The sequence below is a fragment of the Prionailurus viverrinus genome, chromosome A2 (assembly GCF_022837055.1).
Source record: "Prionailurus viverrinus isolate Anna chromosome A2, UM_Priviv_1.0, whole genome shotgun sequence".
NCBI lineage: Eukaryota > Metazoa > Chordata > Mammalia > Carnivora > Felidae > Prionailurus > Prionailurus viverrinus.
In genome coordinates, this window is record NC_062562.1 from 1,334,201 (window position 1) to 1,341,769 (window position 7,569).

The following is a 7,569-nucleotide window of genomic DNA, read 5'->3' on the forward strand; positions in this document are numbered from 1 at the left end:
GGGCTCGAGCTCACGGACCACAAGATCATGATCTGAGCCGAAGTTGGACGCTTAACCGCTGAGCTGTCCAGTGGCATCAAACACACACTGTCGTGCACCCACCCTCCATCCGTCTCCAGAACTTTCCATCTCCCCAGACTGAGACCCTGTCCCCATGAAGCACGGACTCCCCACCCCTGGCTCCCACCATCCACTCTCTGCCTCTGTGGACGGGACTCCTCTAGGGACCCCCTGTGCGTGGGGTCGCGCAGGACGTGTCCTTCTGTGTCTGGCTCCTGTCACTGTGCAGTGTCCCCCGGGTCCATCCACGTGGTGGCAGGCGGCAGGACGTCCTTCCTCGCTGAGGCTGGACGATCATTTTATGGATGAGCCACTTTCTTCAGTGGACACTCGGGGTATTTCCACGTCTCAGTGACTGGGAATCATGCCGAAGGGGACCTGTGTGTGCAAACATCAGGCTGAGAGCCTGCTTTCCGTTCGAGTGACTACAGACCGCACCAGCAATCGCCAGATCACGGTAGTTCTACATTTAGCCTTTTGAAGAACCACCAACCCGTTTCCACAGCGGCCGCCCCGTTTCACACTCCCACCGGCCGTGTCCAAGGCGTTCAGTCTCTGCACGGCCTCCTCCAGCTTTCCGCACTTGCTCATCAGTGGGATAGGCCTTGAAGGCTGTGGCACCAGACACAGCAGGGAAGCCGGATGGGGAACAATGATGACGTGAGAGGAGGGCACCCCAGGCACGGGGGCCCAGCCCGTGCAAACGTCCTGGGGCAGCACTGGGCTCACATGTCGGAGGAACAGTGAGAAGGCCCGCGGGGCTGCAGCAGAGTGGGTGAGGGGGAGAGAGGGAGGAGGGGAGGGCAGGAAGGGGCAGGGGCAGGTCTGCAGGGCCTTGAGAGCCTCAGGAGGACTAGGGCTTTCCCCCCAGAGAGGTGGGCGTCCCGGAGGGCTGCGGGCTGAGGAGGGCCAGACCTGACTCGGGTGCTCACGGGCGCCCTCCGATGGCCGCCATGGGGAGGACGGCCTTGGAGGGATGAAGGCCCGAGCCGGGGATCCACGGCGGAGGGGACTGCTCTGGTCCCCGCGGGCGTGATGGGGGCTGCACCAGGTGGGGGCAGAGGAGGGGGCAGGATCCAGGAAGTGAGGCGGGGAGGAGAAGGCCCCGCGACGCAGCCGGCGCACCTGGACGTCATGCCCGCCGCGTCCAGCAGGTGCCGCTCTCGAGCTCTCCGGCCTTCCCGCACACCGGCAGGCTCGGACGCGCGTTTTTCCGCGCGAGGGCCTCTCCTCCTCCTCTCATGGGGAAACCAAGGCACGGAGTGGCCAGTTCCTTGCCCTGACGGTAGGCCAGCGCTCGCCAGCCATGGGCGCCAGCCGCGGCCGGTCCAGCGAGGCGCGGACACGAACTAAATGAAAACACACGATCTTTGTTTAAAAAAAAAAAAAAAAAGGGGGAATTTCAAGACGGAAAACCTGCAGAACCGGGTTGCTACCTACGCCCACGAAGCCTGCCCCACTGACCTGTCGACGGCAACCTGGGGCTGTGAATGATGCCGCTGTGAACACAGGTACGCAAGTGCCTGGATAGTGCTTGCCATTCTCCTGGGTATAAAACTAGCAGTGAAATCGAGGCAGGAAGACTTTCTCGTCTTCTCCAAAGAAATGATCAGTTACAAACTTGGTTATCCCAGCATTGACTTCGGGCCTTTGCCGGGGGGTGGGCAGGACCTGAGGCGTGGCCAAGGGCCGGCGGGGACAGCCGTGGCCCTCAGCGGCCAGTACTCCCGGCAGCCGAGGACTGGGAGGTACTTGGGAACGATGTACAGATCGTATTCTTGTTAGGCACAAAGGACGCTTGTAAAACCAGAGACGCGGCAAGGCGCGTGCCGTTCAGGAAACAGGAGACGGGAAGGAACGGACGCAGCTCCGTGGCGCATGCGCCGTGGCCAAAGCCAGTCCCTGGGAAACCCCTTCTAAGCCACCGTTCCCCAGTTAGGTTTCTCTCCGCGCAAGGTCGCCCCTACGGTCACCAGCGGCCTGGGCCACATGTCCACCGCTGCCCCGCTCGCTGCAGCCCCAGGCTGAAATTTAACCGGGCGCCCGTCAGCGGTCCAGGGTGGCTAGCGCGGCCTGGGGACCGTGGTTAGTGACACTGTACCGCACAGGTGAAGGTGGATGAGAGGGGATCTTAGAAGCCTTCATCCCGGGAAAACAAAATGTCCCCTAACGAGACCCCTCGTGTGATGGTTTCACGATGGGCACAAATATCGGATCGTCACGTTGTACATCTGAAACGAACGCAAAATTATATGCCTGCTTAAACTAGATAAGCGTTGGGGCGCCTGGGTGGCTCAGTCCGTTGAACGGCTGACTCTTGATCTCTGCTCAGGTCATGATCCGGGCGTCGTCTCTCCCTTTCTGCCCATCCCCCCGCTCATGATCTCTCTCTCTCTCTCTCTCTCTCTCTCAAAAAAAAAAAAAAATATATATATATATATATATATATATAATAAAATAAATAAATGAAAAGACTGCCATCTCTCGACTGAATTGTCATTGTATTTACCAAAAATCACATCACCATATTGATCCGAGTCTATGCGGTCGATGGTGGTGTTTAGATCTTCTATATTCTTGCTAATACTCTGCCCGCTTATTCTATTGGTTACGGAGAGAGGGGTGTCAACGTTTGGGAGCAGATTTGTGGATCTGCGGATTTCTCCTTTCAGGCCTTTCATATTTTGCTTTTCTGTGCCTCGTGCATACGCGCTCCGGTGGCCATGTCCTCTGTGAATTGATTCTCTTATGTAATGTCCCTCTTTGCTTCCTTGCTTTTTTTTTTTTTATTATTTAAATTTAAGCTGGGTTTTTAAAATTTACTTATTTACATAACAGTTTCTAAAAATGTATTTTTTTTAAAAGAAACTAACACTTTAATTTTTTCATGTTTATTTTTGAGAGAGAGAGCGAGTGAGCAGGGGAGGGGCAGAGAGAGGGGGACCCCAGGCTCTGTGCTGACAGCAGAGACATCGATGTGGGGCTCAAACCCCCCAACCATGAGATCGTGACCTGAGCTGAAGTCGATGCTTAACCCACTGAGCCACCCAGCCGCCCCTAAAGTTATGTCTTTATTTATTTATTTTTTTAATTTTTTTTCAACGTTTATTTATTTTTGGGACAGAGAGAGACAGAGCATGAACGGGGGAGGGGCAGAGAGAGAGGGAGACACAGAATCAGAAACAGGCTCCAGGCTCCGAGCCATCAGCCCAGAGCCTGACGCGGGGCTCGAACTCACGGACCGCGAGATCGTGACCTGGCTGAAGTCGGACGCTTAACCGACTGCGCCACCCAGCCACCCCTAAAGTTATGTCTTTAAATTCAAGTCAGTTTTTTAAATTTATTTAAATTCAAGTTAGTTTTTAAAAATTTGTTTATTTAAATTCAAGTTAGTTTTTTTTTTAATTTATGTCTTTAAATTCAAGTTAGTTTTTTTTAATTTACTTATTTAAATTCAGCTTCCTTGCTTTTCTTTACAAATGTACAGCTGAATTAAGCTACCCTAAAATTTGTGTTTCCTTTTCTCCATTTGTGAACTTTATCTGCGGAGAGCTGCGCAAGATGAACTGTGGTGAGTCATTTCTATCTATCACTCAGTGTCACATCTGTGGGACACAGAGTGCTGCGTGTCCTTGTGGGTCGTCAATCCTCACCGCCAGCTGTGGCCGCAGCATTCCTTTGGGTGAATATCCCACATCCGTTCTTTTGTTTTTCTTAAAAAAAAAAAATTTTTTTTAACATTTATTCATTTTTGAGGGTGAGAGAGACAGAGCATGAGTGAGGGAGGGACAGAGAGAGAGGGAGACACAGAATCCGAAGCAGGTTCCAGGCTCCGAGCTGTCAGCACAGGGCCTGACATGGGGCTCGAACTCATGGACCTTGAGATCACGGCCTGAGCCGATATCAAGAGTCGGACGCTTAACCGACTCAGCCACCCAGGCTCCCCGAGGGACGACAGTCTTTTTAACAAATGGTGCTGGGACAACTGGACATTCACATATAGAGGAAGAAGGAGGAGGAGGAAAAACAGGAGGGGGAGGGGGAAGAGGAGAGAGAGGAGGAGGGGAAGGGGAGGAGGAGGGGGGAGGAGAAGAAGGAGGAAGAGGAGGAGGGAGAAAGAGAGGGTGGGGGAAGAAGGGGAGGGGGAGGAGGGGAAGAACCTCTACTTTCATACAAGAAAGAACTCCGCGTGGTCGTAGCTCTAAATGTAACATGTAAAACAATAAAGCTCCCAGAAGAGAAGATCGGAGAACATCTCCACCTCCTCGGGTTTGCCAAACAGTTCTCAGATAAAACACCGAAGACATAATCCATAAAGTTAAAAAAAAAATTTGATTCATTGAACCATCATCGAAATTTAAAACTTCTGCTCCAGGGAAGACACGATTAAGGGGACGGAAACCCGACCCACGGGCTGGGGGAAAAGCGTTTGCAAATCACCCGCGCGACAACGGACTTGCGCCCAGCCTGCCCAACGAATTTTCAAAACACGGTCATAAGAAAACAAGGCACTGAAAGGACCCCCGCTTCACCAAGAAGCACACACGGATGTCGCGTGCACACACGCGAGAGTGTTCAATGCCACTGGTCCCTCAGGGAGACACGGATGAAATCCATAAAGAGACACACACGTCTGAAAATGGCTAATACTAAAAATACAGACAATGCTAAGTGCTGGAGACGACACGGAGCAATTGGACCTCATTCATCGCTGGGGGGGGGGTGGCGTGGGGGGGGGATGCAGACTGGGGTGGCCACTTGGGAAACCGATCGCAGTTCCTCACAAAGCCGAACAGTTACCCTGGCCCGGAGATCCCCCTGCTAGAAATTTCTCCCCGAGAAATGAACACGGATGTTCGTCCGAAACCCCGAACACGTGCGTGTGCGGCAGCACTGTTCGTGATCACTGCACCCTAGAAACAACCCCCGTGTGTTCTGTGGGTGAGCACTGCCGTGTGGGGCCCCACAACCGCTCAGCAGCCGGAAGGAACAGGTCCCCGGTGCACCCCCAGCTTGCAGAGGACGGATCTCAAATGCTCCGTGAAAGAAGCCAGTCTGAAAAGCTACCTAAGACAGCATTCATTTGTGCAACCTCCAGAAAAGTACTTTAGAAATCATAGCAACAAAGATCAGTGGTTTCCGGGGACTGGGGACGAGGCGAGGGTCTGACGACGAAGGAGTCCCTGGAGGGAGTATTTCTAGGTGGTGGGAGCACATTCCGTCCTCTGTTCGGGTGATAATTTACATGGCTGTGTGCCTTTGTCAAAATCCCAGAACCGCACACCAAAGAAAGTGAACACGACGCCACGTACATTTCAGAATGAAAACCAAGATAAGTCTGGGGGCGCCTGGGTGGCTCAGTGCAGTTAAGCATCCGACTTTGGCTCAGGTCATGATCTCACTGTTCAGGAGTTCGAGCCCCGCTTTGGGCTCTGCATTGACAATGCAGAGCCTGTGTGGAATTTTCTCTCTCTCTCTCCCTCTCTCTCTCTGCCCCTCGCTCACTTGTGCCCTTTCTCTCTTCAAAAGAGAGAAAAAGAAAGAAAGAAAGAAAGAAAGAAAGAAAGAAAGAAAGAAAAGATAAATCTTATTACCAAAAATTACTCCCCAAACGTAGAGACACCGTAGGAGTGAGAGCATTGGGGACCGTTGGGCACTTCCTGGGGCTGGTGACATCTTCAGTCTTCACCTGGGTTCAGATCAAGTGGATGCAAGTTTCACAAGAATTTATTGGCTTATATATTCACGCTTTATGCGGTGTGTGTGTGTGTGTGTGTGTCTTAAAAATGTGCAAGAGCTCGCCCTGCTATTCCCGAATAAACTAAAACGTGACAGATTCCCGCTGGCGCCTGGCACGGGGTGGGGGGAGGGGAGAAGTTAAGGGAACTGAAAAGGAGATTTATTTTGAAGCCGGAGAAACTCACGGAGGCCGGGCCCCTGGGGGGGATCGAGGACCCCGGCCGTTTGTTCCGAGGCCAGTGAGCGGGAGCCACAGAAGACGTTAAGCTAGACCCCATGACACCTGGGTCCCGTCGTGGCGTGCTAGGGGCCTGGTGACCCTCAGGGTCCTGGGCCTGGTGCCCGCATCTGGACCCGGGTCTGTGACTCAGCCTGGCCTCCGGGTTTTTGCCAAGCTGCTTATTTCTGTTCTGCTGTTCCCCGGCTCTGCGTGGCTCAGACCTATTTCTGCTTTTCATCTGCCCGGAGGGTGGAAAGTCACTCAGGCCTCCGGCTTTGGGGAGCACCTCTCCTCACAGCCATCCGGTTGTGGGTGGGGGTGGGGTGGTGAGTAGGGCAGCGCCTGCCAGCCCCAGTGACCCAACGGGGGCCCTTATCCAACTTCCCATCTGTTGTTCGTTATGAATCAACAGCAAAGAAAACCACACGGGTCTTGCAGGTCTTGCCGTGGGGGAGGGCTGACGGTTGCTGCTGTGTGACCCCAGGCACATCACTCACCCTCTCTGAGCCTTGCTGGTGCCATCCGAGGGGTGTCCCGAATTACGTGTATCTCCAGCGGGAGGGGTTTTCCAGAACTTTCTAGAGCCTTCTAGAACCTCTCAAAGCGGGGTTTCTACCGTCAAACAGGGCAAAGATCTGCTGGATTGGAGACAACCCAAGACGTCCCCTTTGGCTGTGAGTGCCCATCCAGAAAGCAGCCATGTGTCACCGTCCTATTTCTAGGGTCCCGGGGGGCCCAGGGGGCAGGGGCAGGTGGCCCCACGGCCTTGTCGGGAAAGTCCCTGAACGGCACGTTCCACCCTCAAGGTCCCCCTGTGCCTAGGCTGCCTGTCCGACTCCCCCTCCTGGTGACCTTCCTTGACCCCTATTTAAAGCCCCAACCCAAGCACCCAGCGTGCCCTAGCCCCCGCTCCACTGTCTTTTTCGCTCGGAATGTACGTCGTCCAACAGCCTTGAATGTTAAACAGGTATTTCCTTATCTGCGTCTCCATCTAGAATGTTAGGCTTAGTGTTGTCACTTTGTGCCCTGCTGTGCTCGGCACTGTCCCTGGCACACAGTGGGCACTCAGTCCTCGTCCGCAGGAAGAAGGAAGCCGCCTGGTCAGCGTTGAGAGCCTGGGGCCCTGTGGGCGACAGCAGACTCCGGGCCCTGTCTTGTTCTTCCGCCCGGCGCCCGGGCAACTCACTTCCTGGCCCTGTGCCTCAGTTTTGCATGTGCCCATTGGGGATCACGGGAAGTCGGGGCGACGTGCACCTGAGACGGCCCCTCCACGGGAGCCCCCTGGCTTCCGCCCGTTTCTGGAAAAGATCCTTATTGGCCTTGCCACGACCTCTCGACCTCCCCTCACCGGCTCCGCGGAGGGGAAGAAGGGGTGCGCCCGGGGCCCGCCTGGAGGCGGCGTCAGAGGCCCCGGGAGGATGGAGTGCGCCGGTTCTCCAGAATGAGGAAGGAGGGCCCGGTGGGGCGCTGCGGGGACGCTCACTGCGCCCTGTGGTTGGGCCTTTCCTCCCGGCACCCCGCCCTCCCCGGGGGGCACCCGCCCTCAACCA

The 7,569-nt window shown here is 54.8% G+C and overlaps 1 long non-coding RNA gene across 1 annotated transcript; it reads right to left on the reverse strand.

The window, feature by feature from the left end:
* Nucleotides 1-3,486: 3,486 nt before the first annotated feature.
* Nucleotides 3,487-7,564, reverse strand: LOC125155805 (uncharacterized). The gene is made up of 3 exons (XR_007148357.1): nt 6,517-7,564; nt 5,655-5,749; nt 3,487-3,773 (listed from the first exon to the last, which is right to left on the reverse strand). It is a non-coding gene; the product is annotated as an uncharacterized LOC125155805 (long non-coding RNA).
* Nucleotides 7,565-7,569: the final 5 nt, after the last annotated feature.